Below are 12,372 nucleotides of genomic sequence, written 5' to 3' on the forward strand. Positions count from 1 at the left end.
GGGGTAGTCCGCGCATGCGCAGTAGTCCTGAAATGGTTAGTCATGTCTTGGACTTTTAGGGGTGAGGATCAGACAATCTATTTGCATTGGAAATTAATTTTTGGGAACATTTTGAGGTTATGTTTGGCTGAACAGGTTTGGACAGGAATGGAAACTGCTGAATGGTATCGGTGGTTTTAGGGGGCGACGTAGGGCGATAGAAGGTGACGTAGGATAGGAGAAGGAGACGTGTGGGTAGAGGGAGGTCGAGGGATGTAGCGGAAGGAGACGTGACGTGTTGGAAGGCGACGTGGGGCTACGGAGGGAGACGTGGAGTGTTGGAAGGAGACGTGGGGTAAGGGGAAGGTTGGACGATGTAGCGGAAGGAGACGCTGGGTCGGGGAAGGCGACGTGAGGCTGCGGAAGGAGACGTGGCGTGTTGGAAGGAGACGTGTGGTAAGGGGAAGGTCGGAGGATGTAGCGGAAGGAGACGCTGGGTCGGGGAAGGCGACGTGAGGCTGCGGAAGGAGACGTGGCGTGTTGGAAGGAGACGTGTGGTAAGGGGAAGGTCGGAGGATGTAGCGGAAGGAGACGCTGGGTCGGGGAAGGCAACGTGAGGCTGCGGAAGGAGACGTGGCGTGTTGGAAGGAGACGTGTGGTAAGGGGAAGGTCGGAGGATGTAGCGGAAGGAGATATGGGTGAGGCTAAATAGAAAACAAAAACAGTTAAAATAAAGGTCGTTACAAAGTGTATATAGCAATCTGAAGTGCTGTGGCAAAGCGTAAAGGCAATGTATTAAAGCTATAACCAAATGGAGTGAAAACTCTGTTGACATTGACACCAGCTTCTAGAAGAACTTTCAATATGGACGTATCTTCTAATTGCACAGCTATAAAAAGTGGAGGTGCATCATTTTTAAACAAACCTTCTACATCTGCACCGTGGTCAATCAGGAGTTTCAAAATTTCAATAGAGCGTTCGAGGATGGCACAAATCATTGGAGTTATACTGTGAGGTTTGTATGAATTTACATTAACATTTTGTTCCAGAAGAAATTTCACAATTGATACATTGTTCACCTTAATAGCAGTCATCAAAGAATCAAGTTATACCAAGCCATTGTCATAAATGTCTCCATCCTTTGGGAATCCTGCTGATATTATGATTTTGACAATAGAAAGAGAATCATTTTCTATAGCATGATATAAAGGAGATTTCCCTTGTCTATAAAAAATATGCACATTAGCTCCAGATTTAATTAGCAAATCAGCTATTGTGTGTTGTTTATGGTGCAAGGATAGACACAATGGCCCCATGTTGTCAAGGTAATCCCAGTTTACATCAGCTCCTTCTTCAATTAAATGTTTGCAGATATTTTCATCTCCCATGTAAATAGCAGCTATAAGAGGAGTAATACTTTTACCTTGAGGATTTTTTCTAAACCGCCCATAGCATTTCATCACAGCTCACAGCTATGATTACAATTGGGTTCAGGCTCGGTGTTTCTTTTACTATCGAGGAAATCAAACTCTTGTCCTTTTCTAGGATTAATCGGTGAAGAATCCCTTTGTTTCCTTTCCTGCAAAAATTGTATTGGTGTTAGTTTTATACAAAATAATACCACGACTACATATTATCTTCTTATTAAAAAAACTTGGTTTTTTCTTTTCCGAGTTTGTTTGGCTCTTCTACCCGACCGATTTTAATGATTGAGGTCTCAAATTGAAGGTATGCACGCACAAATTTGCCATCAAGCATCGGCATATAATTCTATAGTCTCAATCGGTTTATACGTAAACGAAATTTGCTCTGTATGTATTTCTGTTTTTGCTGCAGTATGACGAAAAATGATGTCAACACTCAGCACAGTACCGTAGAATGGGGTGAATAGAAATACTTTTTGTCTTTTAAGCTTCTGTAAAAACGATATTTTTAATTTATAAATTTTCAACACTAGCTCATATTTCCGGTCTTGGACTCCTCTACTCAAACCAGTTATCAATTTTTTTTCTCTTTTTAATCACTAAGCAGAAAAAAAATATGGCTGTTTATATTCACCCTGCACTTTGGGGTGAATAGAAACATTGTGTTAAATTGATGATTGTTGCTTTTCCCCACTTACCAGGGGCAATAGAAACATGAAATTTATAGGTTGTTGTGAATAAAAATATTTTTAGTTAACTAACACATTTATTTATAAGTACGAAGTATAAAAACATCGTTTTCATAAACCCTTATCCAAACAAATCGGAGAACATAAATGACAATGGGTGAAATCAGAGTTACAAAATCTTACATAGAAATTAACTAAATGAAGAGTAAAATCAGACAAATCTTCCTCAAAATTTAAGACTCCCTTAAATCTACAAGTTGTACACGGCTTGGGAGTTGGAAGCCGACGTACTACGTCATCGACTTTGAAGAGGGCCTCTTAATCTTTCTCTCAGAACTTGTTGGTTTGCACAATTTTTTGATGATTATTCCTATTTATCCTTCCTCGTCAAATTCAATAACTTTTGCAACATATAAACGATAGCAAGTTTTGTTTTTCCCCATTACTTTGACAATTACATGATCATGAAGGGACAACTTTGAAGACTCACTGATGTCTCTAGGTATGCCCTGGTTCTTCTTCATCAAATTTTTCGTCTTTGTCACTTTCTTACAGTGAGAAGTGAGACTGATGTGGAATCATCTTCATCTCTGGTAATTTTTTTCTTTATTGGGGGGTTTTCAGGTCCACCTTTATTTGCACCACTGGTCTAAAAAAAGTGTTTCTATTTACCCTGGTTTTGCAAAATCATGACATAACCTTAAATTAAAATAAAGTAAAAAAATATAGTTTATTCTAAGGCTAATCTATTAACACACTTTGTTTTAAGATACCTAAGACAATAATAAACGGTATCAGCATTCTGACACATACTTTCTCCCATAAGTTTGTCAACAACCTTTATCATGTGTAAGCGGTAAGAGTAAATATACGGAAATGGGATTAGTACAATTTTGATCAGAGTTTAAAGGACTATAACATACTAAATTTTTATCAAAATCGTTCGGGCCATTTTTATGATAATCCGATTTTTCCGTTATTTTATGAGGTTTTTATGGAAAATAACATAATTTACAATAACTTTTGAACCGTAATTTTTACATCCTATTTTCCCGTTATTTTATGGGGTTTTATGGGAAATCCCCATTAAAAATCAAAATTTCAAAAAAATTGAAAAAAACTATCAAAATTGTAAGGGCCATAACATACTATGTTAAATAAAACCTGGATTTCTTTCTAAAATCCCATTTTTCGTTATTTTATGGGGGTTTTATGGGAAATCCCCATTAAAAATCAAAATTTCTAAAAAATTTAAAAAAACTATCAAAATTGTAAGGACCATAACATACTATGTTAAATAAAAACCGGATTTCTTTCTAAAATCCCATTTTTCGTTATTTTATGGGGGTTTTATGGGAAAATAACAGAATTTAAGAATAACTTTCAAACCGTAATTTTTAGAGAAATGGGATGTGTACAATTTTGTTCAGAATTTAAAGGGCTACAACATACTAAATTTTTATTCAAATCGTTCGGGCCATTTTTGAGAAAATTCGATTTTTCCGGATTTTTATGGGTTTTTATGGGAAAATCCCCATTAAAAATCAAAATTTTAAAAAAATGAAAAAAAAACACTTAGAGTTCCTATAGATTAGAACCTACATACCAAATTTCATCGAAATCGGACCACAGGTGTAGTCTCTAGCTCTGCACACATCCAGACACACACATACGGGGTTTTACCGAATACTCGCAAACACCTAATTGTGGCATCTTTCAACCTGCGGCCACCAGTGGATGAAGGAAGGTGGTAGAGACATGTCTGCATCGATATTTTTAATGAACACTCCATTTTAACATCTAACATTCCAGTTTTTAAATTGTGGCACCATGCCACAAATCGGTATATATCAACAGTGTGTGGACAGGATGCCACTAATGCGTTGTAGTGCTTGAGCGGTGTGTGCGCCCCCCCTACTTCTTGCGTGCGCTGTTGCCAGTTCTCCGTTCTAGTTCCTTCATTCCGTTCTGTATTCATGTGGCTATGCCCTAGCCGCTGTAGCTCATTTCTCGCGCTCATGACGTCGTATTTTATTAGTGTAAGGATTTTATATGAAGTTTTTTTCAAAGCTCCAATAATTTTTACAATTATTGGATTTAAAGTCAATGGACCAAATGAAATGTCGTGAGGATTACATAAAACTACATGCTATTTTGTTGATATTTTATCGTCACATTGTATGTATGGTTTACGAACTGAGATACTTGGAATAAAGGCCTTAATGTGCTGGGTACATTATCAGTTTCATGGGAATATACAAGAAATCTATTCTATCTATATATTAATTACGTAAGCCGATTCTTTGCGTCAAAATTACGACTGGGAAGCCGTAGAACGACGTGAGAGGGCTCAAATTAAAGGTCTTTATCCCGTGACGGCGGGAAAAATAGTGAAATTCCAAAAATCTTAACACAAAATTAGATATAACGTACAATGTTCTCCATAAGAATAGCATTAGAAGGCATTTACTGCTGATTTTTGTTTACTTCAATCCAGCTGATCGTGATTTTATCATTATAAAGTAAGCTTACATTTGGATTACTCATTTGCCAGTCAATTCTGCAATGTAATGTATACTATATAAAACCAACTATATAAAGGGGTAACTTTACCTTTAATAATCAAGACTTTTTAGTTATGTCAAAGTTGAAATAAATTGTTTTCAAGATTTAAGAAACGATTCAAGATTAAAAGAAGATCTTCTTTGTTTTTATTTCAAAACATATGTAAAAGATTTATTCCAATTTTTTTTAAATTTACTAACATTTATATTTGAGATTTATTGTAGTGTTTAGTCAATATTTTTTATGAAGTGGAATAACCTCAACGGTTACTCTTAGAAAACAATTTGGGAATAGAGATGAAGTAGGTTCGTACAGGTATTCAAACGAACCAAAAATATTTATGTCGTGATTAGTTTCGATAACTGGGTAATGGAACCCTAACTAGCCGCAAAATAGTTAGTAATTAGACGTTGACTAGGCCCTTTTTTGGTAGAATATGTAAATCAATCGCGCCTTTAGGAGGATTAACACCACATATACTTACACTAGGCTAATAGTGGTTTTTAATGTTGATCACAAACAAATTTAGGTCCAAGTTCTGTCAATGGGATGCCTTTACTTAAGAATAATTTTGTTAAACCTTTACAAAATGAGCATAGACTTAGAAATAATAACTGGGTAGGGTATCTCAACACACCATTTTTTGCCTTTTCTTATTTGACGAAGACAATTTCCAATACTGTATTTCAATCGGGGAAGCCTTGTTATCAGCATTAACCAAAAAACCAAAGCTACCTTAATAAACCAATATTTATTCATAAACATGTTTGCTGCCTTTAGCAGTTAAACCTCTGGAATCATTCAAATTCTTTATTGAACATAACGTTATCAACAAAAGCAAACAAAGACAAACAACAAACTGTTTTGTTTTTTTTGCACAAAAGATATGTTGCAGTGGGATATCTAGGCCTATCCTGACATATAGATAATTTGATTCTGAGTTTGTTTAAATATTCCAACAATAATTCCTTTTCCGTTTAAGCTTTTTAGGGACTATGTCCCTACAAGCCACTAGTTTACATTAAAATACGCAATAAGTATGACTCCGTTTTTTCTGTATGCATATAATTAATTCATGGTAATGTAAAAGTGTGCGTAACGAATTTTTCACCTCACTATGATGTTTTTAGCTGTTTTACATACATTTAGCTGGTTTATATTGGTGGCTGAAAGTTACGTTTTGCTGGCCATGCCAGCTGTCATCGTCATATGGGGACCGAGCAGGGGTTTACATCCCTAGGGCCGCAAAATCACTTGTTCGCCTATTTACTTAAAACATTAATGTATATTAAATGCACAAGCTGTATCCATGGCATTGCAATAGACTTGTTTTTTGTCACAGCTGCCTAGACAACTATTTATTGTTATTTTTGATTTTGCTGATTCCTCAAAATATTTCACATAAATAAGAGGGACGTTATATTGCAAAACATACTTGGGTGAAAAATTGCGTTCGTACCACGAGCCAAAATGTGTTTGCAGCTCTCGATCGTTTCACGTTCTCGAATTCGTCTCGAACTAAAAACCCGATCTCGAGTCGGCAAAACCTCACTTTCGGCCCTAGATACGAAATATACTATGTTTGTACGTTTGATTTAGAGACCCAAACTTGGTAGGGGTGTCCAAAGAAACGTCTTGGTCTGTAGATGAGTTAGGTATAAAAAGAAAGACTAATCAAAATCCCTTAGGACTCTGCCCCAGAAGCCTTTAAAGATCCCTCCACAGAGCTTTTTACATTTTGGCCATGTGAATAATACTTTTTAATGAAACAGCTGTTCATTTTTAAATTGTATTTCAAACAACACACATTTATTGGGAGTTACTGAATTCTACCAAATAAGTATTTGCAATGTTATTTTCAGATTTTAAAATTGATTTCCTTCTTTATCATGTCATGTTTTGCAATATAACGTCCCATTACGAAATCAGTGGAAAGTCCTTTTATCACAGCAATTCTTAAATTATTTCTTATTGAACTATCTTATATCACTTGCACGGGTTGGTGTCTGCCTTTTTCACCACTTTTGCCTATATTTTATCATATTATACTACACATATCAAATATTTATGTAGAAATATCTGCTCTTATCGTGTCTAATAAAATCCAAACATAGAAACTTTGTCTAAAATGGTACCCACCTTGACAAATTATTTGCACCTGCCTATATTACGGACTTTAGCGCACTGGTTTGGTAACATTATTGAAAATAACACGACATTTTGGCTGTAAAAAATTGTACAAAGAGAAAATACTATTTAAGCAGCTACTGTCAATGCGGAGCGAGCGAAGCTCTTTGGGATCAACTTCAATGCAACAAATAGAGAAACATCACTCAATAACGGCTGAACGCATTTCAGCCAAACTTAACAAAATTACTTAGACTAATAGTGAGATGGTTTTTAAACAAACAAATTTCAATTAGATAATGCTAATGCAATTTAAATCGAACTTAAAATTTCCAATATTTAACAAGGAGCGGAGGGATACGGACCTGTGACTACTTTCCTCGGAACCTATTTGTGTTGCCGGCTGATTAGAAACAGCCAATGCTAGAAATCAGGATTTCGAACAGTCTTGCTGTTAATCTGCTGGACAATAGTCAGTGCATTACCAGATTATAAAGTGTTGTGCATGTGCTGGACCTAAGCTACAGATTTCAGTAAATATTTAAATGATTGTTCCAATTTTTGGCTAGGCTTTTTGATGAACAGGTGCTTGTTTAATGTTTCCTGACATTGTTTTGATATATGTTTTACTTATTGTCCTCATATTTGAACCGATTGTAAAATAAATTCTGATAAAAAATACGCGATATATCTAACCACATCGAAATCGATATTTAATCCGATAATACCTCACAGGTTATATTATGTTGAATTACATCGACGGTGCAGTAAGTTATTACACTTAAAACGCAGATTGAACACTGATCTAATTTAGGCATGTGGTAGGTGGTAGGTGAAGGTAGGTCGGGGTTTATGAGTATTCGTGACTACATTAAGTGTTTTAAAGTAAGGTTGGATTAGGGAGGTAAAGTGTAGGTTATAGATAGGTGATCGGGTTGTTTATTTGTGTTGCACCATATAATTTTTATCTTTTGGAATATTTGGTTAAACGGGTAAACGATTTGAAAAATGCTTGCGTTATGGTCTTAACAAGCCATCTACAGTATTCTAGCATTGACTTGATATAAAGTCAATGATTCTAGCAAATTACTACATAAAAACCAAATGAAAAGAACATTTTTGGATTTGGACCTTTGACCATAGCAAAACTAACATATAATTTATGAAATGTGAAAAGTTGTATAGCATTAAATACTATTCTGTAATATTAATAATTGTTCGGCAAATCCTCATTTTAATGGCTCGGTTGAAAATGGAATCTGTATTTTGTGAAACAGTAATTTGGTAACAATCCAGTAATTTCAAAAGTTGATAACAGTATCCTATCCTATTTAAATACTGTTGCCAAGCCACGGACTATACATACGTCCAGTTACAACCGTAATAAGTAAATAATTAATTACCTGGGCTAATAGAAGTACACTTTTATCCACGGTATGGATAATTGACTAGGCCTGTCCAGAAGTAGGCTACGAATTTCTAATCATATTATCTACATTGTATATTTAAGACATGTCTTCCCTTCTTATTGTTATTCTGTTTTCACTTAAATCAGCTGAATACGATTTTTACTTATTACTTATGTTTAGGCCTACATTTCAGCCATCTTATTTTGTTGTTCAATACGTAAGTCTTTTTGAATTTTTTACATTTTTACACATTGAAATATATAATTGATAATTCAGTTCATTTTAGTCTTTTAAAGGTGTTTTACATTTGAGGCTCACATTAAAATAGCCCTAAGCTTTTCGTAGGCCTATGTTTTATCTTTGACTATCAATACAACTTACAGACATTCCATCCCCATGTTAAATTTGTAGCAAGCCTTTTTCATCAAAATCTTCTGTATCCAATGGCCATTATTAAGAATAATATTAAAATGCTGTCTCTAAATCGTCCTAATAATGGTAGAAGACGTACAATCTAGTTACATTACAATAATATCCTCCATCATATCAAGAATACTTGGTATTAACAATCAAAAATTATTTCCAGCAAAGAAAGCTGAGCTTAACCGATTGCAAGGGTTGAAATGAAGACCAATGTTTATGTTGCACAGTTGAATTTAAATGTCAAATTTCCCCTCCTGTTGTTATACTTTAATACTAGTTTTTTTTAATAATTACGTTTTTTTTATACTTCAATACTTTAACCGATTGTAAGGGTGAAAAATGAAGCTCAATGTTTTTGTTGTGGGCTACAGTTAAGTTTGGATGTTAAATTTCCGTTCTCTTTTTTATACTTTAATGCCCATTTTGGATGTTAATATCAGATTCCAACTACTGTAATATTTTCCTGGTCAAAACTACCATAATGCACTTCTGGAAGAGGTATCTGAATAACAAGATGTAGTAAAACAAATTTGAATTATTATAATTTTAACCAATAAAACCAGCATTAGTACATCTATTGAGTTTTTACATTTAGTTACTTATACATAATATCAAATCACGTTTTTTCCGCTCAACTGGCTTTCACCTCTTTGAAAGCAACCCTAGTAATAATATGTATTTTAATTTAAGTACCGTACTTTAATTGATTCGGTTATATGTTTACCTCATATAACATTTGAACATGGATTGAAACATTAGATGTCTTTGGAATACTCTGAGAGTGAGAAGCAAAACATAACTTTCAGCAATGTTGCATCGAAATTTACCTCTTTCTTGCCTATTAAATCAAAATTCTAAATTAACAAAAGAAAATAAATTGCTTTTATATAAAACCATTCTAAAACCAGTGTGGACGTATGGTATCCAACTGTGGGGGACATCCAGTGAATCCAATTTGAACATCATCCAAAGATTCCAATCTAAAGTTCTTGTTCTTAGACACATTCTTCAGGCACCATGGTTCGTTAACAACGAAGTGCTCCATAGAGACAGTCGAACCCCAACGATCAAAGAAGAAATTTCAAGGTTAAGTGCCAAATACTTAAAGAAATTAGAGTACCATACCAACTACCTCGCTTTGAATTTGTTGAACAACAGCAACTGTATATATAGATTGAAAAGATGCCATGTTTTGACCTAAGTAGACGTTTTTAGAGATTTATGGACTTTAAACTTTGTGCCAATATGCAAAGATTGTTTGTTAGCTTTATTGTTGGATAAGGACTAACTACTGTGTTTAAATTTTATCACATTTGCTTATTGTTCTACTTTTTTTGAACAGATTGTAAATTAAATAAAATGATAAAAAAATAATAATAAAAAAAAAATAATAATTACCTCTACTGAGTGATTCAGAAATGTAATTGTAAAATTTTTGTCAACATGACTAGAATGTTAATAAAACAGATGTCAGCACGAAATAGTTTGTAAGATAAAAAATTGCAGCATAGGACAACTTATAGTGTTCTAACCTAAAACATTGTTATTGTTTCAATGTAAAAATTCAATTGATACAAAGTAACTACGTTACCAATTTATGTTTGTAAACAAAAATACATTTTTTAATGGTGGCATAAAAACAATTTAAATAATTATTTACAACACAAATTATTTTTAATGTAAAACATTGTTCACCACTCGGAGCAAAAGTATATTATTTATGGTACTTAAATTGTTTTATAGTACGTGGCAGTACAGTATTATTAGTTGCTTGTTGCACTGTTCTACACACTGATCAAGCGCTACAACTCATTAAGTGGCATCCTGTACACACACTGTTGATATATACTAAATTGTGGCATGGTGCCACTATTTAGAGTGTAAGCTGGCGCGAGAATTGGCAACGTAGCATTAGGAAAGTTATAGTTCCGGCGGACGGCGCGAGGCGCGCTAGCTACCTGTATGGTTTCGTGTTCCACAATTCGGCGTGTACCTGCGCTACTTAAACTCCTATCAACGAGCTCAAAAATACTCAATTGTGGCATGTGATGTTTAAACGACGTAATAATGCTGGAAAACCTCAAAAATGATCGAATTAGCTGTGGCACCCTGAAAAAGGTGCCACAATTTTTGAAGGTGCCACAGTACGGCCGTGTGCCTGTGAAGGATGCCACTATTCGGTGAATACAGACACACACGCACACCCACACACACACACACACACACACACTGCTGCACTCACTCCGACACCAACAGGCGGCTGGTAGCCCTAGGGCCGTCAATGCTCTGTCCCTGTGGCGCAGAATCGGGAACAGCTCACATACGTGCTTGCATACAATCTTTCTTTCACTCTATCAGCTGATGTGAGTGTAAATTTGTTGCCTGTAGATTGATCATTGTCTGTAGGTTGAGATCAGTAAATTTTGAGCAGTTGATCTCCCAATGCGTTGTAGCCATAGGGTAATTTGTTTTTTGTATTTGACCAGTGGTCCAAAATAGTTTTCGCGTAAGTTGTAGGGCAGATTGTTGTAGATAGTGTGAGCAACATAGTAGCAATTTGTTGTAGAGTAGGTTCTATTTAGTCTCGGTAAATAAATTCCTCCACCTAGTGCATGTCTGGTTCTGTATTCGTGTGTTACTCTTTCAAAAATGTCATTCGAGTGTTTGAATATGTAAATAGTCATGGTTCGAATAAACAATTAATTGTCTGATGTCATGAACGTTCATTTCATTGAAGAGAGAATCCGAAGGGTAGCGCCGACTCCTGCCTAAGGCTGCTTTTATTATCGCTTTTTGGGTGATAATTAATGGCTTTAAAATATAACCATATGCACAGCCCCAGGCTATTCCTCCGTCAAGTAGGGACTGCACGTAAGCAAAATATGCAATTCTGATTTCTTCAAACTCCAAAATCTGCTGTAACTTGTTAAAAGCATGGATATATTTTCTTAGTTTATTATTTAGATATGATACGTGGTCTGCCCATGAAAGTTTAGAATCAATCATTATGCCAAGGTATTTATATTTTTCCACTCTATCTATCACTGGACAGTCACAATCCGAATCAAAATTAGCACAAGAATGAATTTTCAACTCATTGATGAGTGTATCACCACGATGACTAAAAGCGATTGGCATGAATTTAGTTTTATCTACATTGAGTGTCAAAACATTTTGATCAAACCATTTTTACTTTCTCCCCCTATACCATAGTACCTATATGGAGAAAGTATTGTTTACGTCAAAATTTTCGAGTTTGAGTTTTGAGTGGATATATTCGTTTTGGGTCCCCCTGGACCCAAAAAAGTGGTTTTCGAAGTGATGTCTGTGTGTGTGTGTGTGTCTGTGTGTCTAGGTGTCTGGATGTGTACAGAGCTAGGGACTACAACTGTGGTCCGATTTCGATTAATTTATGTATGTAGGTTCTAATCCATGGTATCTCCAGGCGTTTTTTTCATTTTTTTGAAATTTTGATTTTTAATGGGGATTTTCCCATAAAAACCCATAAAAAACCTGAAAAATCGGATTTTCTCAAAAATGGCCCGAACGATTTTGATAAACATTTAGTATGTTGTAGCCCTTTGAATTCTAAACAAAATGGTACAAATCCCATTTCTGTAAAAATTACGGTTCAAAAGTTATGGTAAATTATGTTATTTTCCCATAAAAACCCAATAAAATAACAAAAAATAGGATTTTAGAAAAAAATCCGGTTTTATTTTAACATAGTATGTTATGGTCCTTAAAGTTTTGATA

This window comes from Macrosteles quadrilineatus, unplaced genomic scaffold (assembly GCF_028750875.1).
Source record: "Macrosteles quadrilineatus isolate MER2022 unplaced genomic scaffold, UCM_ALF_1.0 Scaffold_7__1_contigs__length_78375512, whole genome shotgun sequence".
In the NCBI taxonomy this organism is placed as follows: domain Eukaryota; kingdom Metazoa; phylum Arthropoda; class Insecta; order Hemiptera; family Cicadellidae; genus Macrosteles; species Macrosteles quadrilineatus.